Here is a 27,872-nt window from a genome sequence, read left to right as displayed (position 1 = left end):
CCCACTCCACTCTGCTCCCTCACAGGGTCACTGTCTCTGTGATTCCCAGGTACGTGTAATCCTCCAGCTCCCACTCCACTCTGCTCCCTCACAGGGTCACCGTCTCTGTGATTCCCAGGTACGTGTAATCCTCCAGCTCCCACTCCACTCTGCTCCCTCCGAGGGTCACCGTCTCTGTGACTCCCTGGTACGTGTAATCCTCCAGCTCCCACTCCACTCTGCTCCCTCACAGGGTCACTGTCTCTGTGATTCCCAGGTACGTGTAATCCTCCAGCTCCCACTCCACTCTGCTCCCTCACAGGGTCACCGTCTCTGTGACTCCCTGGTACGTGTAATCCTCCAGCTCCCACTCCACTCTGCTCCCTCACAGGGTCACCGTCTCTGTGACTCCCTGGTACGTGTCCTCCTCCCGCTCCCACTCCACTCTGCTCCCTCACAGGGTCACCGTCTTTGTGACTCTCAGGGACGTGTAAACCTCCAGATCCCACTCCACTCTGCTCCCTCACAGGGTCACCGTCTCTGTGACTCCCAGGCACGATTAGGCCTTGATCCTCAGTGTTGATTTATATCCACCCACTTTGCTGCCTCTGCAACTCCCAGGTGTGAGTTAGCCTCTGCTCCCGCTCCAAGTTGTTCTGTCACATGTTCACTCCACCTGTGATTCGGTGCTGATTTCGAGGTTCCTGCTCTGCTGTTTCTCCAACTCCAAGTCCCAGTCAGCCTCGATCCTCGCTGCTGATGAATATTCTCCCGCTCTGTGGTGCTCTCTCTTAGGTTCCTTCCTTTGTGACTCCCAGGTATTGGTAGGCCTCAAGCCTCAGCTGAGGTTTATAACATCCCATTCCGCATTGCTCTCTTATAGGATCTCTGTTGTGCCTGGAAGACAGTGGAAAAGAGGAGGATTAGACAGAACAGAGGGGGTTACAGTGATTGAGCGAGCTGTATGGGATGGAACAGATTGTCTGGGGAGCTAGGCAGACCTGCAGCAACTAAAGACGTTTGCTGGAAGATACAGTGAGAGTTTCAGACATTGAAGAAGGCAAAGGAAATACAGAGATGGTGGCTTGTCCATGACGGAGCTTTGGAGAACCTAAAAGGCTTTTTCTGAGCTGCTGACAGAAATGTGTAGACTTCAACAAATACAAATTGACAGCAAGTGGTGTAAGGTACTGGAGACTGTTGAATGTTACAGAGTTAGAAAACTTACAGTAACTGGGCGGAATATAAACTTTTGGAGCACTTGTGGTGTTCAAGGACCCTCAGGAATTGAGGAGGTGCAGAGAATGGGAGCATTCCAAATATGGGATTACAGGGGCTGGAAGTTCTTAGAAGGATAAGGAGGATGAAAAGTGCCAATTTAGCACACACATCCATCGTAATTATAGAGATTTAGGAAGGGAACCTGTGCGGTCATTGAATACAGTTATGTGGAGAGTTACAGAAGCTTAAGGGTTTACAAATTTAAAAAGGGATCGAGTTTAGGTGATCAGAAGTTTAAACAAGAATAAAGAAATTTTAGATATCTCAGGCACAGATGGGAATGGAGGAGGTGAGATATTGTGAGGAACTACAAGAGTTATAAGTCGGGGAGGATGCCAGATATAAAAGGTAGAGCTGCATTGTCTGTGTGCAGTTATAGACGTGAGGAGTGTTGTAGCGCCTGCTGGAGGGGACACAGATAATAACAGTTCCAACAGCTGATGCAGTGGCTCACCGCCACCTTCTCAGGGACAACTCCAAATCAACAACACATGCGAGCTCAGCCAACAAAGCTTATCTTCATGAATAAATGAATAAAATATCTACAAGTAGCACTGAGATCACTAAAGAAGTCTCTTTCAACAGCCCTTCACAAACCTGGAACAACTATATCCTGGAAGGACAGGAGCTCCGGGTGCACGGGAACACCAGCATTTCCAAGGTGCCCGCCAAGCCACTCTCCATCCTCCCAGCACTGTGTCTGTCCCTACACCCAAAGGACTGCAGTGGGTGAGGAAGCCAGCTCACCACCACCTTCTCCGGGGAATTACAGATGGGAAGGTAATGGTGAAACTCTGCTGTTTACAGCCAGATCGAAACATAAATTCAGCAGTGTGTGTGAAATGAAATTTTCATTTCAGACCAACATGCTTAATACGGATAGTGGATTTGTCTGATTGGCACAAGGCAGAGTGTGAGAAGAAAGGGGATTTTATCACGATGGGAACTGGTGATGAGGGGAGCTCTGCAGGGGTCAGTTTTGGGACTACACTCTACACGATATTCATTCAGAGTCTGGACAAAGGATGTGAAGGGGTACGAGAAATGGGTTTCCAAGAACGATCCCAGAAATGAAATTCGTGTCATATGAGGAGCAGGTGAAGTGTCTGGGTCTGCACTGGATGAAGTTTCAGAGATGGCGGTAGAATCTCATTCAAATTTACAGAATACTGAGGGGCCTGGATGGAGTGGACGTAGGGAGGATGTTTCCAGTAGTAGGACAAACTAGGGGCCAAGGGCACAGCTTCAGAACGAAGGAATGACCCTTCAGAATGGAGAAGTGGAGAAATTTATTCAGCCAGAGGGCGATGGATCTGTGGAACTCACTCCCTTATGGGGCTGTGGATGCTAAGTGATTCAGTGTATCTAACTCAGAGATAAGCAGGTTCTGAATGAATAAGGAGATCAATGGTTACAGGGAGTGAGAGAATGGGGTTGAGAAACAATGCGTCCATAATCGAATCGTAGAATAGACCTGATGGACCGAATGGCCTAATTCTATCCCTATACATGATGGCCCTTGAGCCCCGCCCCTCCAACCGCCACCAGGACAGAACCCCACTGGTCCTCACCTACCACCCCACCAATCTCCATGTACAGCGCATCATCCGCCGTCATTTCCGCTACCTCCAAACGGATCCCACCACCAAGGATATATTTCCCTCCCCTCCCCTATCAGCATTCCGTAAAGACCACTCCCTCCGTGACTCCCTCGTCAGATCCACGCCCCCCACCAACCCAACCTCCACTCCCGGCACCTTCCCCTGCAACCGCAGGAGGTGCAAGACTTGCGCCCACACCTCTCCCCTCACCTCCCTCCAAGGCCCCAAAGGAAACTTCCATATCCACCACAGATTCACCTGCACCCCCACACATATCATCTATTGCATCCTCTGCACCCGATGTGGCCTCCTCTATATTGGGGAGACAGGCCGGCTACTTGCGGAGCGTTTCAGAGAACACCTCTGGGACACCCGGACCAACCAACCCAACCACCCTGTAGCTCAACATTTCAATTCCCCCTCCCACTCCACCAAGGATATGCAGGTCTTTGGACTCCTCCATCGTCAGACCACAACAAAACGACGGTTGGAGGAAGAACGCCTCATCTTCCGCCTAGGAACCCTCCAACCACAAGGGATGAACTCGGATTTCACCAGTTTCCTCATTTCCCCTCCCCCCACCTTGTCTCAGTCAAATCCATCGAATTCAGCACCGCCTTCCTAACCTGCAATCTTCTTGCCGACCTCTCCGCCCCCACCCCAGTCTGACCTTTCACCCTCACCTTGATCTCTTTCCACCTATCACATTTCCGACGCCCCTCCCCCAAGTCCCTCCTCCCTACCTTTTATCTTAGCCTGCTGGACAAACCTTCCTTATTCCTGAAGAAGGGCTTATGCCCGAAACGTCGATTCTCCTGTTCCCTGGATGCTGCCTGACCTGCTGCGCTTTTCCAGCAACACATTTCCAGCTCTGATCTCCAGCATCTGCAGACCTCACTTTCTCCATAAATATAGAGGACTCCAGTCAGCCCACACTGAGAATACTGTGAACAGGTTGGTCCCCTATCTGGGGGGAAAATGTCCTTGCATTGGGGGCAGCCCAGAGAAGGTTAACCAGACTGTTCCTCAAAATGGAGGGATATTGATGAGAAGAGGTGGAGAAGGTTGAACTTGCAGTCGTTAAAATTTAGAAAATGAAGCACATTTATTGATACACCAAAGATTCCTGTTTGCTTACGGATTAGGTACTGAGACATTGCTTCCCTGAGCAAGGATCTGTAACCGGAGATAAAGGGGAATACAGACACCAGAGAAGAGAACAAAGAAAAGCTGGGTTGTAGAGACTGGAGGATATTACAGAGTTTGGGTGGTTTGAGATCACTATTGGTGGTTAGAGATCAGATGGTTGTCGGGCTGAAAGATGTCAAGGAGAGTTACAGGGTTATCAGTTCTGAAGGAGTTACAGAGATCAGGAGGAATATAGGGGCTAGAGATTACACAGTAGTAGTTGGAGAGACAGGATATTATAGAGAAAGGGAGGGTTATAGGCACTGGAGAGTAGACAGATGGGGTGGTATTTGGAGCTACAGGAGTTTATAGAGAAAGGGAGGATTGGACGGACTGGAGACTACATAGATTGTCGTGGTAGTTGGAGCTGCAGGAGTTTATTGAGACCGGGAGGATTGTTGGTGTCGGGAATTACACTGACATGGACAATAGATGGAGCTGCAGGAGTGAGTGAGATAGGGAGGGTTGAAGAGGTTGGATCAGTTCACACAGCCAGGGAGAAGTGTAGGGATTGGAGGAACCAGAGATACTGAGGGTTGTAGGGATGCAGGAATTCAGAGAGATACTGAGGACTGTGAAGGCAGGTTTGCAGCATTCCCATCAGTTACACAGGGATGTGGAGTGCTGTTCTAGAGGAGGTTACAAAAACCAACAGGGTTGCAGATACTGGAAGATATTACAAAGACAGTGAGCTGTAGTACTTGAGGAGGTTACAGGGACAGGATGCGTTGAGGAGTTGACGGCTGCTACAGGTGTTAAACATGCTGTAAGGGATCAATAACCTTACATCGATCAGGGGGATTAGAAACTCTGGAGATAAAGAATGAGAATTGCAGGAACTGAAGAATACCACAGAGATATGGAGTAACACATGAGTTAGAGGAGTTGCAATATGAGATGAACCGTATTCAATGGAATCAGGGAAGATACAGGGAGATCTGAAGGGATTACAGGTGATCAAAAGGACAGGGAGGCTTCTCAGTGGAGGATTGGGGCAGTTTACGCAGACAGGGAGTATTTTATGGAATGGTGCTATTAACAGAGACTATGAAGTTGTATAGAATTGAGGAACAAACAGAGATACGGAAGGCTGTAGTTAATGAAGACATTTGTTGATGTCAGATGCTGAGGTTCTGGAAATTATATGGACCGGAAAGCTGTACAATCTGTCAGAGCTTACAGAGACAGGAACAGCAATAGAGCCTGGAGACACAAACACAGATAGGGAGTATTACAGACACTGGAGGAGGTTTCTGCTTTAGGGATAGTTGTAGGGGAATGTAACGTTTACACAGATAGGGGTCTAAGAGCTGAAAAAGGTTATGGAGATGATTAGATTGATGGGGAGACTGGAGAAGCTTACATTGACAGGGCTGGTGATAGTGACAGGAGGGTGTTACATAGATAGCCAGTCTTGTAGAAACTGATCGGGAGAGTCACAAGCATTGGAGTTGTTTCCACAGATCGGGGGTTTTACAGGGACCTGAGAGGATTACGCAGATAGGGAGGATTGTCGGATGTCCACATTTTCAGAGTGTTTCAGAAATGGAAAAGGTTACACAGTGAAGGAGGGATGTTGGAACTGTGGGAGTTCACAGAGTCTTGAGGTGTGAAGGGTTTGGAGCTGTTTATGGATAGAGGGATATATTTAGGACAGTAATATGGAACGCAGAGGGAGAGTTTAGATTAGATTCCCTACAGCATGAGAACAGGTACTTCGGCCCAACAAGTCCACACCAACTCTCCAAAGAGTAACCCACCCAGACCCGCTTTTCTCCGACAATTTACCTAACACTATGGGCAATTTAGCATGGCCAATTCCCCTGAGCTGCACATCTTTGGACCGTGGGAGGAAACCGAAGCACCCGGAGGAAACCCACGCAGACACGGGGAGAATGCGCAGACTCCACACCAACAGTCACCCGAGGCTGGGGTCGAACCTGGGTCTCTGGTGCTGTGAAGCACTATTGTACCCCACTGAGCCACCGTGCTGCCCCAAATTGCAGAATTACGCAAACAGAGAGTGTTTGAGATGCTGGGAGGACTGTAGGGAGTGGACGAGCAAACATAGATGTGGCCTGCTGTTGTGGCTTGAAAAAGATCTGGAGGTGTTTATACAGATAAGGAAGGTGATAGGGATGGGAGAAGGTTACTGAAGTCGTGTGGTGCTATAGGCCAAGATTCAGGAGTGTGATCGGAACTGCAGAAGGTTACAGTGACATCATGTTCTCTTGGGGCTTGAGGAAAGTACACACGTGGGTATTTTGGTCCCGGCTGGATGATTTTACAGAGATGGGGGCACTGTAAGTATTGTGCAAAACTACAGAAATAGGAATTATTGTACTGGGTGCAGGATGAGATTATTGAGATTGGCATGTTATCGACATGGGAGCAATTTACACATAGCGAGTGTTGTCAGCATTGGAGTAGGTTTCAAATATACAGCGGGAATATGATAGTGGTGGAGGTTACAGAAATAGGGAGAATTCTGGGAATTACAAGCATTCAAGACATTGGCACAAACAAGTTGGACCGAAAGGCATGTTTCCTTGCTGTATGACTCTATCACATGACAAGAGACAGCGTGAGGAGGGAATATAGAACGGAAAGATCCCAGGATTCAATACCATCACCTTGAGGAAGGCCTGCTTTCCCCTCTATTGTATAGATCCTTACTAAGACAGCACAGGCCTGGATTGACACAGGAAGGCTCAGTACAGCAGAGTTAAAAATTAACAAGAGGGGGGTGTTTGAGCCTGGGACCATCATGCACTGTGTTCGTTCTTCAACACTGTATCTATGTCATGTCTTCTAGACCAAAGTTCGATCCCTTAAATACACTCTGCTCTGTTCACTGTGAGTGATCTTACAGATCTGCAGGATTTTTTGAAGGCTCCATATGTCTCTCTTCATCTCTCTGGCTGACCGATTGTCTTCAATGTGGTGATGAATGAAACAGGAATTGGGAATTCTGCTGAGTCAGGAGCATCCTGAATACTTACAGGAGTCAGAGAAATGAACAGAATGGGACATTAGACTGATACAGTGAGGGTTACACATGGAGAATGGCACTGAGTCCCACAGAGACCTGGAAAATCCAGTCTCCATCCCTGGCCTGTGCTGCTGCGTCTCCCTGGAGTGGAGAATACTGTTGGGTCAGGATCTGGAATAACAGCAAAAGGTGCAGCCACGGGCAGCAATTATACCCTCACAGTGACAGACACCACATGGAGAGATACTGAGTGATAGCACGAGAGTGCTGAAAGGTATCAGGATCAAATCACGGTCAGGACAACGGTGCACTGGGAGCAGTACTCAGGGATAAGTGAGCAATCAGTGGGCTAGGCAATGGCCTAGTGTTACCCTCAATCGATTCCTCATCCAGAATTTAACGCCGGTAGCAGGGATACCCATCTAACTTACTTAATACCCTTTAAGTAAGGAAATCTGTTATGGACTGCCGGTCTGGCCTACATATGAATCCAGACCCAGAGCAAGGATGTTGACTCTCAACTGCCCCCTGAAATGATCGGGAAGTCACTCGCTAAACGGCAGCTTGGGTGTGGTCATGAAATGCTGGCCAGCCAGAGACAGCAACATCCCATGAGTGAATTAAAAACAACACTGCTGGGAGCAGTGTCCTGGCCAAATATTTCAGTGGGTTTCTGGACAGGGCTTTCAACTGACAAAGAGGATGCAGGGACAGAGTTCAGGTGAAAGGAGCTTTCCAAATCCAAAGTGAGAAGGTGACGCATCAGGACAGCATGGCGATGTGACTGAAGACAAGCAGAAAGGAACAGGAAGGGACAGTGAAGTAGGCTCTGACAGGAAATTCTAGGAAAAAGTCAATTTCAGTTTTTTTTTGGAATTGTCAAAGTATCAGCAAGGTTTGGTCACCAGAAAGATGTGGTGACAGGAGAAACTGTGCTGTACTGTTCTGTGTTCCAAACAGGGTGGGTTACAATGGCAGGAAGAGGTTTCACGAGGCTGAACGGGATCAGATGTGAATGAATAGACACAATTAGGAAGGTTTTCTTGGAGTGCCAGAGGTAACAGAAACACCAGTGGCCTGATCTGAAGCAGATGACCCAGACTGGGCTGGGTGTGGGGATTGGAGGTGGTTTCACAGGGAAGGAGGACCATAGAGCCATAGGAGAGAACAGAAATGCGGAGAGCTGTAGGGCCTGCAGGATTTCAGGGAGATGGAGAGGTTGGGAGGGATGGGCCAGTTGACAGGGATAAGGACGTTGATCGGATGGAGCGGTTTATACAGGCAGGAATGTTTCAGGCGAATCGAGCAGATTACAGTGATAAAGTGGGTTGTATAGACTGGAGGAACAAATAGAGATATGGAGGGTAGTCATGGCTGAAGATGTTTATAGATACAGGAAGGTTTAGGCTCTGCAGGTGAGCCAGATATGAGGGTGTGGTGTCTGACAGATTTACCAGAAGGGCAGTAATTTTGGTTGGAGACAGTTTCACAGATGAGGGAGCATTAGTAACCATCTCCAGAATGGTCAAAGTGGGAAGGGTTGTAGGGTATTTTCCCTTCACACTAACAGGGACATACTGGATTCTTGAGATCATACTTTTAAAAGCCTCCCATTTGCCAGTTATTCCTTTTCCATCAAACAGACTGACCCATGATTTGGACGTGTCGGTGTTGGACTGGGATCGGCAAAGTTAAAAACCACACAACACCAGCTTCCAGGTGCACTAGGTCTATTTAGAAGGACTGGCTTTTGAAGCACTGCTTCTTGATCAGGTGGTTGTGGAGCACAGTCATAAGACACAAAATTTATAGTAACTGGATGGTAGTGTCATGGAATGAAATAATAAACAAGTTTTGATTAAGTCTTTCATCTTTTGAATGATCACCAGTGCTTCTAAATCTAGTGCTTCCAAACACAGTGGGTCATCGATTATCCAAATATCAATTATCTGAATATCGGATTATCCAAAGGAGATCTCGAGGTCCCGATAGAAACATTACATCAAAGAGCTGCTTGAACCCTGACTGTGTGTTTTTTTGTTCACACTGATTAAAACAGATCTCAGCTACTGAAATACTGCTGAGATATTGAGCCCAGGTTACATCTCCAAATGACTGACCTCCCACCCTGTCTGGCTCTCCAGACTTAGACTGGAGTTCTGCATACGGCTAAATCCTAAATCCCCCTTCCCCAGATATTCTCTCGAACATTGTCCTGCACAGGGCAGACGTGTAACTTTTCAAAATGTTGAAGGAAAAGTTGTGTGTAGCTATGTGTGCATGTGCACGCGCGTGTATGTGTGCATGTGCGCGTGCGCTATTTGGAGATTTACCCACCTGTCTTACTGTTGGTGTCCGTTCTGGCTGCCCAGGAGGGGGAGGAGATGATAGGGCAGGGGCGCACGGGGGGGCGGGGCAGCTGGGGGTATGGGCACACATGGTAGGTGGGGCGGGCGGGGGGTGTAATGTTGGATGGGTTTGGGGCCGGGCGGGGGGGCGCTTTTGGAGGCGGGCGGGGCAGTATTTGACAGGTTTGGGGGAGCTGAGGGGGATGTTGGATGGGTTTGGAGGTAAGCGGGGTGATCTGTTGGAGACAGGCGGGGGGGGATGTTGGATGGGTTTGGGGGCAGGTGGGGTGCTCTGTTGGAGGCGGGCGGAGGGTGATGTTGGAAGCGAGCGGAGGGTGATGTTGGAGGCGAGCGGAGGGTGATGTTGGAGGTGAGCGGAGGGTGATGTTGGATGGGTTTGGGGCGGTTGGGGTGCTCTGTTGGAGGCGAGCGGAGGGTGATGTTGGATGGGTTTGGGGGCAGACAGGGTCTCTGTTGGAGGCGGGCAGAGGGTGATGTTGGATGGGTATGGGATGGATAGGGTGATCTGTTGGAGGCGTGCGGAGTGTGGTGTTGCATGGGTTTGGGCCGGGTGGGGTGCTCTGTTGGAGGTGGGCGGAGGGTGATGTTGGATGGGTTTGGGGGCAGGCAGGGTGCTCAGTTGGGGCGGGCGGAGGGGGATGTTGGATGGGTTTGGGGGCGGGCAGGGTGCTCAGTTGGGGCGGGCGGAGGGTGATGTTGGAGGCGAGCGGAGGGTGATGTTGGATGCGTTTGGGGCGGTCGGGGTGCTCTGTTGGAGGCGAGCGGAGGGTGATGTTGGATGGGTTTGGAGGCGGGCAGGATGATCTGTTGGAGGTGGGCAGAGGGTGATGTTGGATGGGTTTGGAGGCGGGCGGGATGATCTGTTGGAGGTGGGCGGAGGGTGATGTTGGATGGGTTTGGGGGCGGGCGGGATGATCTGTTGGAGGTGGGCGGAGGGTGATGTTGGATGGGTTTGGGGGCGGGCGGGATGATCTGTTGGAGGTGGGCGGAGGGTGATGTTGGATGGGTTTGGGGGCGGGCGGGATGATCTGTTGGAGGTGGGTGGAGGGTGATGTTGAATGGATTTGGAGGTGGGCGGGATGATCTGTTGGAGGTGGGCGGAGGGTGATGTTGGATGGGTTTGGGGCGGTCGGGGTGCTCTGTTGGAGGTGGGTGGAGGGTGATGTTGGATGGATTTGGGGGCGGTCGGTGTGCTCTGTTGGAGGCGAGCGGAGGGTGATGTTGGATGCGTTTGGGGCGGTCGGGGTGCTCTGTTGGAGGCGAGCGGAGGGTGATGTTGGATGCGTTTGGGGCGGGCGGGGTGCTCTGTTGGAGTTGGGCGGAGGGTGATGTTGGATGGATTTGGGGGCGGGCGGTGTGCTCTGTTGGAGGCGAGCGGAGGGTGATGTTGGATGCGTTTGGGGGCGGGCGGGGTGCTCTGTTGGAGGTGGGCGGAGGGTGATGTTGGATGGATTTGGGGGCGGGCGGGGTGCTCTGTTGGAGGCGAGCGGAGGGTGATGTTGGATGCGTTTGGGGCGGGCGGGGTGCTCTGTTGGAGGTGGGCGGAGGGTGATGTTGGATGGATTTGGGGGCGGGCGGTGTGCTCTGTTGGAGGCGAGCGGAGGGTGATGTTGGATGCGTTTGGGGCGGTCGGGGTGCTCTGTTGGAGGTGGGCGGAGGGTGATGTTGGATGGATTTGGGGGCGGGCGGTGTGCTCTGTTGGAGGCGAGCGGAGGGTGATGTTGGATGCGTTTGGGGCGGTCGGGGTGCTCTGTTGGAGGCGAGCGGAGGGTGATGTTGGATGCGTTTGGGGCGGGCGGTGTGCTCTGTTGGAGGCGAGCGGAGGGTGATGTTGGATGCGTTTGGAGCGGTCGGGGTGATCTGTTGGAGGTGGGCGGAGGGTGGTGTTGGATGGGTTTGCGAGCGGGCGGGGGAGCGATGTTGAGGGGTGGGGGGGCGGTGCTGGAAGAGTTTGGGGGCGAGCAGTGGGACGTTTTGGGGGGCTGATGGGGCGTGAGGCCTCACGCATGGTTTGCTGCTGCCTAGTCACCTCAACGGGGACTAGGCATTACCGAAAACTCTGAGCCCTCAACGAACGACATGCAATCGATTAATCAAATAACCAATTATCTGAATGTACTATTGCCCGCCCATCTCGTTCAGATAATCAAGGTTCCTGTGTAAACAGCTGGATGTTAACCTGGTGTTGTGTGATTGTTCCCTTCACCCAATCAACCCTTGCTTGATCCTTCTGAATGGCCCCAATATTGACCCTGTTCCAGTTTAAGACCTGAATCTGTGGACCTGTCTGATCTTTTTCCATAACTATGTTAAAACAAAGACAGTTGTGGTCACTGGACACAAAGTGCTCTCTGACTGACACTTCAGTCACTTGCCCAACCGCGGTTTCTGAGGGGAGGTCCAGTGTTGCATCCGTCTGAGTAGCATGGAATCCTCTATTTCTTGGTTTAGGAAACTTTCTTAGACGTATTTGACAAATTCCACCTCGTATGGTCCTTTTACAATGTGGGTGACCCAGTCAATCCATCGTAAGTTAAAATCTCCAACCAATAATACTCTATTATTTTTATACGCATTTTCTCCTCTCGTATCTGCTGGCTATTTGGGCATCTAGAACACCAACCCAGAAGACTGACCATCCCCTTTTTGTTTCTAACTTTTGAAAATATGGCCTCATTTAATGACTGCTCACCAATACTGTCTCTCAGCACTGTTGTTCTGTCCTCCCTAATCAAAGGGAGAACTTCCCCTCCTCACTTACTTGTCCTTCTGTCACGCCTGTAGCTTCTGTATCCTGGAACCCTGCTCTGCCAGTCCTGCCCTTCTCTCAGCTATGTTTCTGTTGTGGCTATAATATCCCAGTCCCCAGAGCTAATTCATGGTCTGAACTTGTCTGCCTTACCAGTCAGGCCTCGTGCATTGAAATTAATGCATTGAAAACCATACGTCTTTTCCCTCCCTATTCTGTGCCCCGGATATCCTGGATAGGAAACATGCTCTCGATGGCTGATGTATTTTCCCCTGACGAGTTGATGGCCCCTGTCTTATTCAGAGTCTCAACTTCCTGCCAAAATAGTTTAAATTCTGCAAGGTAATACAAGCAAATCTCCTCCCTGGGATGCTGGTGCCCCTCTGCATCCAGTGCCTTTCATCCCCTGGTGCAGGTCACCTCTACCCAAGAAGTGATCCCAATGTCCCAATTCTGAGGGACAGTTTGAATTAATAACTGGAAAGGTAAGGATTGATTAGGGATAGTCAGCACGGATTTGATACAGGAATATCTTGTCTGATGAAATGGTGTCTGAAAATATTAATGAGGGCAGTGCAGATGATGTGGATACCATGGAGTTCATTAAGGCCTTTGACAAGGTCCCACAAGGAAGGCTGGTCCAAAAGGGAAGATCCTATGGGATCGAAGGCATGTTGGCAAATTGGCACCACAATTAGTGGAGGGTTGGTTTTGTGATTGAAAGCCTTTGTCCAGCAGGTGTACCACAGGGATCTGTGCAGGACCCATTGCTGTTCCTAATGGACATTAATCACTCGGAAGTGAAAGCAGAAGGTATCATTATCAGGATTGCAAAAGACAGGAAAGATGAGGGTGTTGTCTACAGAGAGGGGGACGGTCTCTGGCTGCAGTCTGAAGGTTGAGGCTGGGACAGAATTTCAACAAAGTAATTTCAATTGATAACCAGGCAAGAGCACAGCAGGCAATGAGGGAATACTCATCAATTAAATTACATTTACTTTGATGTAAAATGCCTGACAGGTAAGGCAGATGAACGCACGGCATGGATGCGAAGATGGGACTGGGAAATGACAGGAATTACAGATACACAGCTGAGGGAGGGACAGGACTCGCAGATCATTGTTCCAGAGGACAGATTCAACAGGATGGATAGATGGGGAGGCAAGGAGGAGGGGGAGTGGAGTTTTTGATCAGTGAAAACATCACTGCAGCACTGAGACAGGATATTCCTGGGGATCGCCCACTGAAACTATGTAATGGAACTGAGAAATAAGAATGAATAATCAGTTTGATATGACTGTACTACAGGCCTGCAGTAGTCAGCGGGAAATTGAACAGCAAATATGTCAGAGATCTCAGATATCTGTAAGAAGGATGGGTTGTAATGGTGGGGGATTTTAACTTTCCAAACCTAGACTGGGACTGCCAGAGTGTTCCATAGGTTGGATGGGAGGGATTTGTTCAGTGTGTTCAAGAAAACTGACTCAATCAGTATGTGACTGGCCCGACTGGAGAAAGGGATAAAACCTGACCTCCCATCGGGAAACAAGGTTGTGAAAGGGGCTGAAGAGTTTGTGGGGCAGCACTTTTGCAAAGTCACCACAATTCTATTAGTTTGAAAATAGCGATGGAAAAGGACACGTCTGGTCCGCAAGTGAAACGTCAAAACTGGCCTTGCTGCAATCTAGAAGGTATTAGACAAGACTGTCTAAAAATTGCAGATAAAGGGACGTTGGTCAAGTAGGATTCTTTCAAAAGAGAGATAAATTAAGATTTCAGGGGCAGCATATTGCTGTTAGTGTGAAGGACAATGCTGACACCAGTGGGAAATACTGGATGACTTGGGATATTGAGGCTCTGGTCAAGGCAAAAGGGGGTACATATCCTATATAGCCAGCTGGATTAAGTCAATACTTTGAAGAACATTGTGGGTGTCGTAATGCTCTTAAGAGGAAAACCATGAGGGCCGAAAGGGGAACTGACAGCTTTGGCAGAGAAGGTTCAGGAAAACCCAGAGAGATTCTACAAGTATATTAGCAACATAAGATTATCATTAACTCTGAACAGAATGTGACTCCTTAAAGATTAATGAAGCCATCCATGTGTGAACCCATAGGAAATGGGTGAGATCCAAGACAAAACTTCACGTCAGAACTTACTGTGGAAGACACACTGGAGAAGCAGGGAAATAAACAGTGATGTTTTCAAAAGAGTCCACATTGGAGGACAGGAGGTGCTGAAGGTTTTCAAACACATTAAAATTAGACAACTCCCTGGGAACTAATCAAGTATATCCTAGGACATTGGAGTAAGTTCAGGAAGAAACTTACAATGATATTTCTATCACTGACAGCCACGGGTGATGAGCTCGGAGCCTGGAGCTTGCCTAATGTTGTGCCAATATTTAGGAAAGGCTGCGACGAAAAGCTAGGGACATAAACACCAATTAGCTTGGTGTCAGTGGTGCCAATGTTGTTGGAAGCGATTCCACGGGACAGGACTTACATGCATTTGGAAAGGCAACGATTGATTAGGGATAGTCAGCATAGCTTTGTGCATACAAAGTCGTGCCTCTCAAACATGATAGAGTTTGTTGAAGAGGTGACCAAGAAGATGGATGAAGGCAGAGCAGTAGACGTCCCTATCCTGACTTCAGAAGACCTTATACAGGGGTTAGCGTGGTGCACTGGTTGGTAAGGTTAGATCACATGGGATCAGGGAGAGCGAGACAAACGGACACAAAATTGGCTTGACAGTAGGAGACAGAGGATGCTGGGAGAGGGTTGTTGTGCAGACTGGGGGCCTCTGACCAGCGGTGTGCCATAAGCATTGGTGTTGGGGCCACGCATGTGCATTATTGACATAAACTAGAATATATGAATTATTGTTAGTAAGTTTGTCGATAGTAAAATAAGTGTTATAGTGGGCAGGGATTACAGTTATCAAAGGTGATCTGAACCAACTGAGCCAGTGGGTTAAGAAATGAAAGATGGAGCTGAATTCAGGTGTTGGATTTTGTTAAGACAAACCAGAGACGACTAATACAATTAATGGCAGAGCTCTGGACAGTGTCGTTGAACAGAGAGAGACCAAGGGCTGCAGTTACATTGTTCCTTGAAAGTGGCGTCACAGGTGGACAGGGCAGGGAAAGCGGTTAGGCACACTAGCCCTCATGGGTCAGAGCATTCAGTACCTGAGTTGGTCCATCATGATACGGCTGTATCAGACATTGCTGGGTCTCCAGTTGGGGTACTGTGTAGAATTCTGATCCTCCTGCTTTAGGAAGCATATTCTGAAACTGAAAATGGAGCAAAGATTGACGAAGATGTTACTGATACTGGAGGATTTGACAGAAACAGGGAGGCTGGATAAGCTGGAAAGCAACATGGGTGGAATGAGATAGATTTGGCAAATAAGGTTAGGGATAATTCAAAAAGATTCTACAGCATACAAGTACAAAAAAGCAACTAGAGAGACAATAGAGCCCGTCAAAGATCAATGAGGCATCCATGCCTGGAACAACAGGATATGGTCGCGACCCAAAATGAATATTTCATGTCAGAAAGTACTGTGGACAAAGATTATGAAACAAAAGAAAGAAACAGTGATGTATTGAAAAGAGTCCCCATTACAGAAGAGTTGGTGCTGGAAGTCTTTGAACACAAATGTGGAGAAAGCCCTAGATCCTGAAAAAGTGTATCTCAGAACATTGCAGCAAAGTCGCAGTGGGGACCGTGGCAGAGATATTTGTATCAATATCCTTCGTATTTCCATTGGGTGTAGGTGGCTGAGGGGTGACCTTATAAAGGTTTATAAAAAACATGAGTGATATATGTAGGGTGAATAGTGAAGGTCTCTACCCCAGGGTAAGGGAATCCACAACTAGAAGGCATAAATATGAGGTGGGAGAGGAAATACTTAAAAGCGACCAGAGGAGCACATTTCCACACAGAGAATGGTGCACATATTGAATGAGCTGCCGCTGAAGTGTTAGAGAAATGTACAATTACATCATGGAAAAGACATTTGGGCAGGTACATGCAGAGGAGAAGGTTTGACGGAATAGGGACCAAACGCAGGCAAATGCGACTCGTTCAGGAACCGTGGTCAGCATGGACTAGTTGGATCGAAGGAACCGTTTCTGTTCTGCATGGCTCTTTCTCCAGTTATTGGAGGAGGAGACTACTGAGATAAGGCATGCTATAGGCACTGAAGCAAGTTACAGCGATACAGATGGTACTCTGGAATGCAGTATATTTCAAATATGTGGAGGGACTATCAGGAATGGAGGAGGTTACAGGGACAGGAACTGTTATAGGAGTTAAAAAGTATTGAAGACACTGGTCCAGGAGACATTGTATATGTACAGTGTTGGAGGGGGAACACAGAACAGAAAGATCCCAGGCAGCATTCCCACACACTCATGGGAAGTCTGCTTTCACCTCTGTTATACTGATGTTCACTAAGACCTCACAAGCCTGGATGGATAACTGTGACACTCCGATGCTGTATCAGTACAACAAAATTTACAGTAAGGGTGGTGATTGTCCTAGGGTGTGTCAGTACTGTGCTCCCCATCCAGCACTGTATCAAAGTCGTGTCTTGTTAGCTGATGTTTGGAGCCCTCTCATTGATCTCTGCTCTGCTCACTGTGAATGATCTTACCTCACTGCAGGATTTACTGAAGGCTCCAGATCTCCCTGCCCTTTCTCTCTCTGGCTGGCCAACAATCTTCAATGTGGCGATGGACGAGATACCCAGGAGTTGGGAAGTCTATTTTTCCTGATTACCTGCAGGAGACAGAGAAATAGGCAGGATGGGAAATTAGACTGATGTAGTGAGGATTACACATGGAGAATGGCACTGAGTCCCACAGAGATCTGAAAAATCACAGTCTCCATTCCTGGCCTGTGCTGTTGTGTCACCCTGGAGTGGAGAATTCTGTTGGCTCAGGATCTGAAGTAGCTGTAAGAGTGAGCGACACTGACAGAGGTAGAAATTAGACCCACACAGTGAGGAATACCACATGGAGAGATACTGAGTGATATCACCAGAGTGCAGGAAGGTATCAGGATCAAACAATCATGAAACAAAAACAGGTGTGGCTCCATGATGCACTGGTATCAGTGTTCAGGGATGAATAGCTTGTGAGCAGGTGAAGTGATGGCCTAGTGGTATTATTGCTAGAGCATATATCCAAACCCTCAGCTAATGTTCAGGGGAGGCAGGTTTGAACCTCACCAGCTGAAATGGTGGAATTTGAAATAAATTATTTTTAAAATTGTAATTGACAATCAATACATACCATTACTGAGGTACAATAAATTCAAACACTTCTCCTTTCGAGATGGACATCTGCCCATCCTCACGTAGTCTGCATGACGTCCCCACAGCAAAGTGTTTGCCTCTTAATTACCCTCTGAAATGACCGAGCAAGTTAATCAGCTTTAGTGCAGCTAGGTCTGAGCAAGAAAGGCTGGTCAGCCAGAGACACCCACATCGCATACCAGATTTAAAAAAAAAAATCCATTCGGATGGCCCCACTGGAACCATGCAGGGAGCAGTGTCCTGGCCAATCATGTCAGTATGTTTATGGACAGGGCTTTAAACTGACAGAGATTATGCAGGGACAGGGTTCAGGTGAAAGGAGCTTTCCAAATCCAAAGAGAAAAGGTGACGCTTTGGAACAGCAAGGGAATGTGGCTGAAGACAAGCAGAAAGGAACAGGATGAGTCAAAGTTTAACTAAATCTGTACATCAGTGAATCGATTTGTGACAGGAAATTGTGGGAACGAGTAAATTATGTTTTTATTGGAATGGACAAATTGTCTGCGATAAGATAGACTGATTTGTGACGCAGAGATTTAGACACCAGGGACACGTGGTTATAGGGCAAACAAAAGTTGTAACATAAATATTCAATGGATCACAAGCTTGCGGAAACTCAGTCAAAATGGGCAACACGAACAATAAGGATAACAAATGTATTACAGAGAAAGCATTTGGTCTCAGATCATGAAGTAGAGTCAGTCTGAATGTAATTCTGGCTGCTACTTGCCAAGAACACAAGCAGCAGAACAGTTTTAGCCACTGAACAGCATTGCATTGCTTATCACTGCATTAAGCAGGAACTCATTGGAATTTTTAATAAGAGCATTGTGATAATTCAGTGCAACTTCAATATTCATATAATCTTGACAATCCCACTGACAAGAGTGATATTCGAAGAGGAGACTGTAGAATTTTTTCAGTGTTTCTTTGAATAACACATTGTGCAACTGGCTAGGGACGTAACTATCTCAGAGCGACCGTTGTGTGATGAAACTTAGTGAATGAGTAATGTCACCTGGAGAGATCCTCTAAGAAATTGTGAGTAAGTGCAGTTTAAAGAAATATAAAGTTTTAAAGTGAATTACAAATACGACAAGATACAACTAGAAACAAAAACAGCCAATTACATGAGTGTGAGACGAGAACTGACCAAGGTAAACAGGCTAAACAGACTGAAACATGTGTCTGTAAATGAACAGTGGAAAACATTTGAAGGAACAGTGTAAAAAACACTCAACAAAAGGACATCCTATTGAAACAGAAAATCCTCAGCAAGAAATTCACACCATTCACTCACTGAGGACAAAATGGATCATATTAGATTATGAGGCTTACAAGATCACTACAAAGTATTTAAAATCCTGAAATCAGAGAGAGTTTAACCAGTAAGTGTTAAAGGTATTGCAAAGGGGCTGCTAACATGAGGAGAGCAGTGGGAAGGGGAATCATTGTCAGGAGCTAATGACACTACAGGAACAGGGAGAAATGAAGTTGCTGAAGGTGGTGAGAGTGTTACAGAGAGTGGTCAGGGCCTGAACGGTGTTACAAAGCCAGTATGGATTGCTGCAGCTGGAGGTGTTTGCAGAGGTAGTGAGGAGCATATACATACTTATTTATTTATTCATGGGATGAAGTTGTCATTGATTAGACCAGCATACTTTGCCCCACAGTTAATTGTCCAGAGGGCAGTTAAGAGGCAGCCATATTGCTGTGGATTGGATGCACATGTCAGCCAGACCAGGTTAGAATTTCAGATGTCCTTCCCTGAAGGAGGTAAGTGAATGAGAGGAGTTCTTCAGACTGATCAACAATGCTTTTATAGTCTTTTATATTATCACTAATGTCTTGTACAGCCACAACATGACATCCCAACTCCTACTCTCAATGCTCTGCCCAGTCAAGGTAACCATACCAAAGGCCTGCTTCACCAGCCTGTCTACCTGTGACACCACTTTCAAAGAACTGTCTACCTACACCCCTGGGTCACTGACTGACGACACTACCCAGGGCCCGAACATTAACTGTACAAGTCCCACCCTGGTTTGTTTCATCAAAATGGAACACTTCACATTTATCTAATTAAACTCCATCTGCTATTCTTCACCCACTATCCCAGCAGTACTGTTCATCCTGTTGAATCAGATAATCTCCATCACTGTCCACTTTACCACCAATTTCAGTACCACCCAAAAAAACTTACCAGGAAACCAGTACTCCCATCCAAACCATTTATCCACATTACAACAACTCTGCAGCCACTGCACTGCTGGTCCTATATCTCCAGTCAGAAAAACATGTCTGCCACCGCCTTCTGCCTCCAACCATCAAGCCAATTTTGTATCTAGTTGACTAGCTCCTCCTGAATGCCATATCCTTTTAGATTGACCTGAGCTTATTACTCAGTTTACCATACGGGACGTAGAACACAGAACAGTACAGCACAAGACCCCTAAGCCATGATGCCATGCCAAACTTTATCCGACGGTAAGATCAAACTAACCTACATACCCTTCATTTTACTGTCATCCATGTGTCTATCCTAGAGTGTATTAAATGTCCCGAATGTATCTGACTCTCCTACCACTGCTGGCAGTGCATTCCACCCATCTAACAGCCTTTGTGTAAAGAACCTATCTCTCCTTAACCATCCACCAATCACCTTAAAATTATGCCTGCTCATAATAGCCATTTATGCTATGGTACAAAGAAGTGTCTCACTATCCACTCTCTCTGTGCCTCACATCATGTTGTTCACCTCTACCAAGTCGCCCCTCACCCTTCTTTACTCCAATGAGAAAAGCCTTACCTCCCTCAAACTTTCTTCATAAGACATGCCCTCCAGCGCAGGCAGCATCCTGGTAAATCTCTAATTTACCCTCCCTAAAGCTTCCACTGCCTTCCTGTAATGAGGGGACCAGAACTGAACACAATATTCCAAGTGGGGTCTAACCAGGGCTCTATCGATCTGCAGCATAACCTCACAGCTTTAAAACTCAAACCTCCAGCTAATGAAAGCCAACACAACATATTCCTTCTTAACAACCCTGTAAGCTTGGGTGGCAACTTTGAGGGATCGATAGACGTGGAACCCAAGATCCCTCTGTTCCACAACACAACCAAATATTCTGCATTTAACCCATTCAACTTTGATCTTCCCCCAATGAATCATTTCACAATTTTCCAGATTGAACTCCATCTACCACTTCTCAGTCCAGCTCTGCATCCTGTCAATATCCGGCTGCAACCAACAACAGACCTCCACACTATCCACCACTCCACCAACCTCCATGTCATTGGCAAAATTACTAACCCACTCTTCCACACCCACATCCAAGTCATTTTAAAAAAAAAATCACAAAAAGCAGAGGTCCTGGAACTGGTCCCTGCAGAATCACCGAGCTCCAGGCTGAATGCTTCCCATCTATCATTCCTCTCTGTCTTCTATGAGGCAGGAATTCTGTATCCAGACAGACAGCTTTCCTGTATCCCATGCCTCTGTAATTTCTGAATGAGCCATAAATGTGTTTTATCACATTCTCAAAGGATTCAATAAGATTTGTGAGGCACGATCTGGCCCTACCAAAGCCATGCTGACTACCTGTAACCAAACTATGGTTTTCCAAGGAGTCATAAATCCTGTCTCTCATAGTCCTCTCCAATAATCTGCACACCACAGACATAAGAACATGATGTCTGTAATTCCCAGGATTATCCTTACTCCCTTTCTTGAACAAGGGAGTAACATTTGACACCCTCCAATCATCTGGTATGACTCCGGTGGACAGTGAGGGTGCAAAGGTCATCGCCAAAGGCTCAGCAATCCCTTCCCTTGATTTCTGCAGTAACTTTGGGTACATCCTATCTGGTATATACCTATCCTTATGTTTAGAAAACATACAGCACATCCTCCTTCTTCACATCAACCTGTTCACATATATCAGTCCTTTTCATGCTGTCCTCACAAATGACAAGGCCCCTCTCAGTATGAATCCTGAAGCACAGTATACATTAAGGAACTCCCCTACCTCCTGTGACTCCAGGCACAAGTTCCCTCCACTATCCCTGACCGGCCCTACCCCCACTCTGGCCATCCTCTTGTTCCTCACATAAGTGGAGAATGCCTTACGGTTTTCCTTAATCCTTCCCAAATTAGCTTTTTCATGCCCCCTTCGGGCAGTCCTAAGTCCATTCTTTAGTTCCTTCCTGGCTACCTTCAGAGTCCCCAGAGTGTGGAAACAGGCCATTTGGCCCAACAACGCAATACCGACCCTCTGATGAACATCCCACCCAAAACCATTTCCCGACCCTATTTCTCTCCATGTACCTTAACTAACGTGTCAATACTACACATCCCTGAATACTATGGATAATTTAGTATGGCTGATTTGGGCTGTGGGTGGAAACTGGAGCCCCTGGGGGAACCCCACGCAGACACGGGGAGAATGTACAAACTCCACACGGACAGTCGCCCGGGGCTGGAATTGAAATCGGGTCCCGGGTGCTATAAGGCAGCCGTGCTAACCACTCAGGCATTGTGCCGCTCCCATATATCCCTATAGAAGTCTAACGATCCTTGCGTCCTTAACCTTATGTAAGCTTCCTTCTTCCTCTTGACTAGATGTTCTACACGTTGGAACCTTGTCAAATGCTTTGCTGAAGTCCATGTGGACAACGTTGACTCTCTGCCTTCATCTATCTCTTGGCCACCTCCTCCAAGAGTCAATCCAGTTTGTGAAATACGGTTTCCCACTCACAAATCCATGCTGACCATCTGTAATCAGCCCTTACCTTTCCAAATATGCGTAGCTCCTTTCTCTCAGAATCTCCACCAACAACTTCCCCATGACTGGGCTCACTCTTGGCTTTTCCCTGCAGCCCTTAAGTGATGGAACAGCATTGGCCACCCTCCAGTCTTCCTGTAACTCACTGTGTCTGTTGATAATATACATATTTCTGTTAGAGACACGGCAATCTCTTCCCCAGCTTCCCATAATATTCGAGGATAAACCTAATGAGCTACTGAGGATTGATCTATCTTTATTTGTTTTAAGATTCCAGCACTTTCCCTTCTCTGTTGAGGATTCTTTCCAAGACATCACTATTTATTTCCCCAAGCTCCCGATCTTCCATGTCTTTCTACATAGTAAATTCAGACAAGATTTTTTTTTGTTTAAGATCTCACTCATCTCTTCTGGTTCAACACATAGGCGACCTTATTGATATTGAAGGGGCCCTATTCTCTTCCTAGTTATTCTTAAGCCCTTACTGAAACTTGCATAAAGGCTTCTGAAAATTCAAATAGCACATTTCCCCCATACCATCACCCACCACACCCTTATCTATTCTGCCATTCATATTCACACCAACATTTAAAATCCAACAGGCTCAAGAACACATTCTTCTTTATAAAATGTGTTTCTAAGGGTCCAGTTATTTTTTATTGATAGGTCCTTTCTCACTCATTTCAGCATGCTCCTCACTTACTGTCAGGCAAACATTGTTTTGTTTCAGACTGACAGCAGAAAGGGTTGTACGAGTTCTTGTTTATCAATCTGAAAAAGGTAACTTACAGGGTCAGCAGGTCATAGAGAAGGCAAATCAAATGCCACCACTTATTAGAAAGGGAATGGAGTCTAAAAATAGGAAGGTCTTGCTAAAACTATGCAAGGTACAAGTCAGACCACACCCAGAATACTATGAACAGTGTGAGTGCCCGAAGGAATGATATTCTTCTATTGGAGGCAGGTCAGAGAAGGGTCGCTTGGCTGATCCTGGAAATGGATGATTTTTCCAATAAGAGGTGGATTAGATTGAGTTTGCACCCAACTGATGTTTAGAAAACATGACAGAAAAATTGAATGTAAGATTCAAGATTCGGAAGAGCTTTGATCAAGTACATGCTGGGAAGTAGGAAATTAGAAAGTACAGCACAGCAATAGGCCCTTCGGCCCACCATGGCTGTGCCGACCATGATGATATTCTCAACACATGCCACCTGCCCCGACATGGTCCATATCCCTCTATTCTCTGCCTGTTCAATGATGTTATCATAAACAATCTCATACACAATCCAGGATGCTATCTAATACAGCACTGACACTTATTAGTTATCTAGTGGGGATGGAGACCACTGTCACACACAGTTGCTGTACTACCCTTGCTGTAAGTATATTCAGTGTTCTGACTGTAACCACATTTGCATTCCCACCACTGGTTGGTCCCTATAAAAGAATTCCGGCCAATGATTGTTGCTGCTTGTTTATTCCCAGCTCCATCCAATAGCCTCCAAATTTTGGATTTCAGTTTCACGTTGCAATTTCATTAAAGCATTAAGCTCATCCTTTTTTCACTCCTTGGTGGCTTTTTGCCAAGCCTGCCTCGATCCCAAGAAACCTTCAATATTTCCTTCCCAGCGATTATCATTCTGTTTTTACATCGCCAGAATGACAGTTCCATCATATCTGCTCACTGTCATTCCATCTGCCTTATGTCGAATGCAGGGAGTCATTCCTCAGTAGTGTGAGGTTGAACAGAAGGTACAGGTTACAGAGATAGTGAGGCTTACAGGGGCTGGAGGATGTTAGAGTTAAACAAAGTTACATCTGGTCAAGAATGTCAGTGGGACAAAGGAGTTTGGGGATTGGAGGAATTTATACGGATAGATGGAGCTGGATTAGCTTCTGGAGATAGGGATAGGGATGGATATAGGGAGAGGTAGGCAGACTGTGAGGCACAGACAAGTGATGTTTCAGAGAGAAGAGTATTGTGTGTATAACAGAGATATGGAAGGTTATAGCGACTGAACACATTCACAGATATAAGAAGGCTTCTAGGTTCAGGAAGGCTCCATAGATCGGAAGGCAATGGAGAATGCCAGGTTACGGGGTTGGAGACAGTAATACAGATGGGGAGGGTTGCACAAATTGGAAGAGGTTCCTGTGGTCAGGTGGGTTGGTGGAGACAGGGTGAAGTTTATGTAGATTAAGATTGAAGGTTTGGAGAACGATAAGGAAGTTACAATTTTTTTCACAGAAAAGGACGGGTTGTAGGAGCTGGAGAAGTTTACCCAGATAGGGACGGATGGAGAGGTTAAAGGCAAATACATTGACATAGAGAGTGGTGTTATTAGGAGGGGCTTACAGGGACAGACAGGACTGTGAGGTTTACAGGGATGAAGGAATTTAGTATCCACTGGAGAAGTTTCGGGATAAGGGTGTTAGGGATTGGAGAACCTGACAGAAACAGAGAGCATTGTGTGGACTAGAAGAGCTTCCAAACAGAGGAAGGATTATCGGGACTGGAGGATATTACAGAGATCACTAGTACAACATGGGCCAGGATTGATGCTTGGGGCTTCTGTGCTGTCTCTGTGAGGACCAGTACAGCAAAGGTGAATGCAGGACCCTGACAAGATGATGTGAATGAAGCCTAGAATGTTGCTGTTCCTTGCCCAGTTCTGTGTCTATGTCCTGTCTTCCGGGTCTGAATACAGAAGGCCACAAAGTCCTCCCTGTGCTGTTTACTGCGAGTGATCTTACCGGCTGCAGGATTTACTGAAGGCTCCAGACCTCCCTTTCCATCTCTCTCTGGCTGACCAAGCATCTTCAATGAGGTGATGGATGAGAGAGGAGTTAGCAACATCCTGATTACCTGCATGAGACAGAAATAGACAGAATGGAAAATTAGACTGATGCAGTGAGGATGACTCATGTTGAGTAGCACTGAGTCCAGCAGAGATCACGAAAATCCCAGTCTCTGTCCCTGGTCTGTGCTATTGCTGATCAGAGGATTATTTTGGATCAGGATCTCAGATCAGCTGCAAGAGTGAGAGGAGCTGACAGAGGCAGCAATTAGACCCACACAGTGAGGGATACCACATGGAGAGATAATGAGTGCTATCACCAGAGTGCTGGAAGGTGTCAGGATCAAACAATGGTCATGGTGAAAGGGTTTCGATTCATGGTGCACGGGGATCAGTACTCAGTGACGGGTGAACTACGAGTGGGACAGGTGATAACCTCAGGTTATTCTCACCCGACTGTTCATCCAGAATTTAATGCCGATGTCAACTACACCAATCTAACTGATTAATATCCTTTAAGGAAGGAAATCGGTTATCGACAGCAGGTCTGGCCTACATGTGACTCCAGACGCAGAGCAAGGAGGTTGACTCTCAACTGCCCCCTGAAATGACCTGGCAAGCAACTCAGCTCAAGTGCAGCTCAGGGGTGGGCATGAAATGCTGGCTAGAAAGAGACAGCAAAATCCCAACATTGAATTAAAAACAACGCTACTGGGAGCAGTGTCCTGGCCAATCATGTTGGTAGGTTTATGGACCGGGCTGTAAACTGACAGAGAGGATGCTTGGACAGGGTTCAGATGAAAGGAGCTTTCCAAGTCCAAATAGAAAAGGTGAAGCATTGGAACAGCATGGGAATGTGGCTGAAGACAACCAGAAAGGTACAGGATGGGACAGATTTAACTATAACTGTATATCAGTGAATTAGGCTGTGACAGGACATTCTGGGAAAAGGTAAATTACAATGTTCTTTCTTTGGAATGGACAAAGTACCTGCAATACGGTAATAGACTTGTGACACAGATAAATAATATTCGGTCACCAGAAAGATGCGGTTACAGGAGAAACAAAAGGTTGAATATAAATATTCAATTGTACCCATCCTTGAGGGGTCTCAGGGAGTGCAGGATGGGTAACCCTGACAGTAATGGGGAACAAAGATATTACAGAGAAAGCATTTGGCATCAGATGATGCAGCTGAATCAGCCTGATGCAGATTCTCGGTAACACGTGTCAAAAACACAAGCAGGAGAACAGTTTTTAGGCTGCCTAACAATATTTAATTGCTCATCCCTGTTACACATTCCAATGAATTCCTGTGTAAAGCAAATTTTGGGAGACTTCAATCTTTGTCAAAAATGATATTCTCCGAACTCCTCTCCGAATGTTTTTGTCAGTGTTTCTTTGAATAACACATTGTGCAAATGGCCAGGGACGTGACTGTCTCAGATCGACCGTTGGGTGATGACGCTGAGTGAAGGAGTAATGTCACACTGAGATATCCTCTGGGAAATTGTAGTGTAGTGGAATTCAAAGAGATGATGGATTTTTAAAGTGACCATAAAGCACACCCTACAATCACAACCAAAGCCATTTGCATGTGTTTGAGGGGAGAACTGACCAAGGTAAACAGGGGAAACAGTGATGTGTATGGCTGGAAATGGACAGTGGAAAACATTTACAGAAAATAGATATGTACAGCACAGAAACAGGGCCTTCGGTGTCCAACTCGTTCACGCCACCCACATATCCTACCATAATCTCGTCTTATTTGCCAGCACTTGCCCCTAAATCCATCTCAACCCTTCCTGTTCGTATACCCATCCAGATGCCTTTTAAATGCAGTTATTGTACCAGTCTCCACCACTTCATCTGGCAGTTCATTCCAGACACGCATCACTCTCTGTCTGAAAACGTTGTCCCTTAGGTTCCTTTTATATCTTTCCCCTCTCACCCTGAAGCTAGGCTGTCTGGTTCTGCACTCCACTACCTCAAAGATCTTATCTGTTAAACCTATCCATGCCTCATGATTTTATAAATCTCTGTATGGTTACCCATCAGCCTCAAATACCCCAGCCCATTTAACCTCTCCCTGTAGGTCAAATCTTCCAATCCTGGCAACATCCTTGTAAATCTTTTCTGAAACCTTTAAATTTACACAACATCCTTCCCATAGGAAGGAGACAAGTATTGCACACAATATTCCAAAAGTGACTTATCCAATGTCCTGTACAGCCAGAACATAACCTCCCAACCCCTCTACTCAATGCTCTGATCAGCAAACGCAAGCATACCAAAAACCTTCTTCATTATCCTATCTACCTGCGACTCCACTTTCAAAGAGCTATGAACCTGCATTCCAACGTTACTTTGTTTAGCAACACTCCCTAGGAGCATACCATTAAGTGTGTAAATCCTGCTGAGATTTGCTTTCCCAAAATGCAGCACCTCACATTTATCTAAATTAAACTCCATCTGCCACTCCTCAGCACATTGGCACATCTGATCTAGATCCCGCTGTAATCTGAGGTAACACTCTTTGCTATCACAACACCTTCAATTTTGGTGTCATCTGCAAACTTACTAAATATGTTCACATCCTAAATATGTTCCTATGTTCACATCTAAATCTTTATATAAATAACAACAATAGTGGATCCAGCACCGATCCGTATGGCACTCCACTGGTCACAGGTCTCCAGTCTGAAAAACAAACCTCCACCACCACCCTCTATCCTCTATCTTTGAGCCAGTTCTGTATCCAATTGGCTGGTTTTCCCTGCATTCCATGAGATTTAACCTT

General features: G+C 46.8%; 1 long non-coding RNA gene across 1 annotated transcript; it reads right to left on the bottom strand.

Moving 5' to 3' along the window:
- Positions 1-763: 763 nt before the first annotated feature.
- Positions 764-25,104, bottom strand: LOC148141990 (uncharacterized). The gene is made up of 4 exons (XR_015752277.1): positions 25,029-25,104; positions 16,825-16,949; positions 15,353-15,457; positions 764-876 (listed from the first exon to the last, which is right to left on the bottom strand). It is a non-coding gene; the product is annotated as an uncharacterized LOC148141990 (long non-coding RNA).
- Between the last annotated feature and the right edge of the window lie 2,768 nt (positions 25,105-27,872).

This window comes from Chiloscyllium plagiosum, unplaced genomic scaffold, assembly GCF_037043375.1.
Source record: "Chiloscyllium plagiosum isolate Xiang-an unplaced genomic scaffold, Cpla_swu_hap1 HiC_scaffold_31, whole genome shotgun sequence".
Lineage (NCBI taxonomy): Eukaryota > Metazoa > Chordata > Chondrichthyes > Orectolobiformes > Hemiscylliidae > Chiloscyllium > Chiloscyllium plagiosum.
The sequence above is the reverse complement of the archived record's forward strand: the minus strand, read 5'-3'. Positions and strand labels throughout refer to the sequence as shown.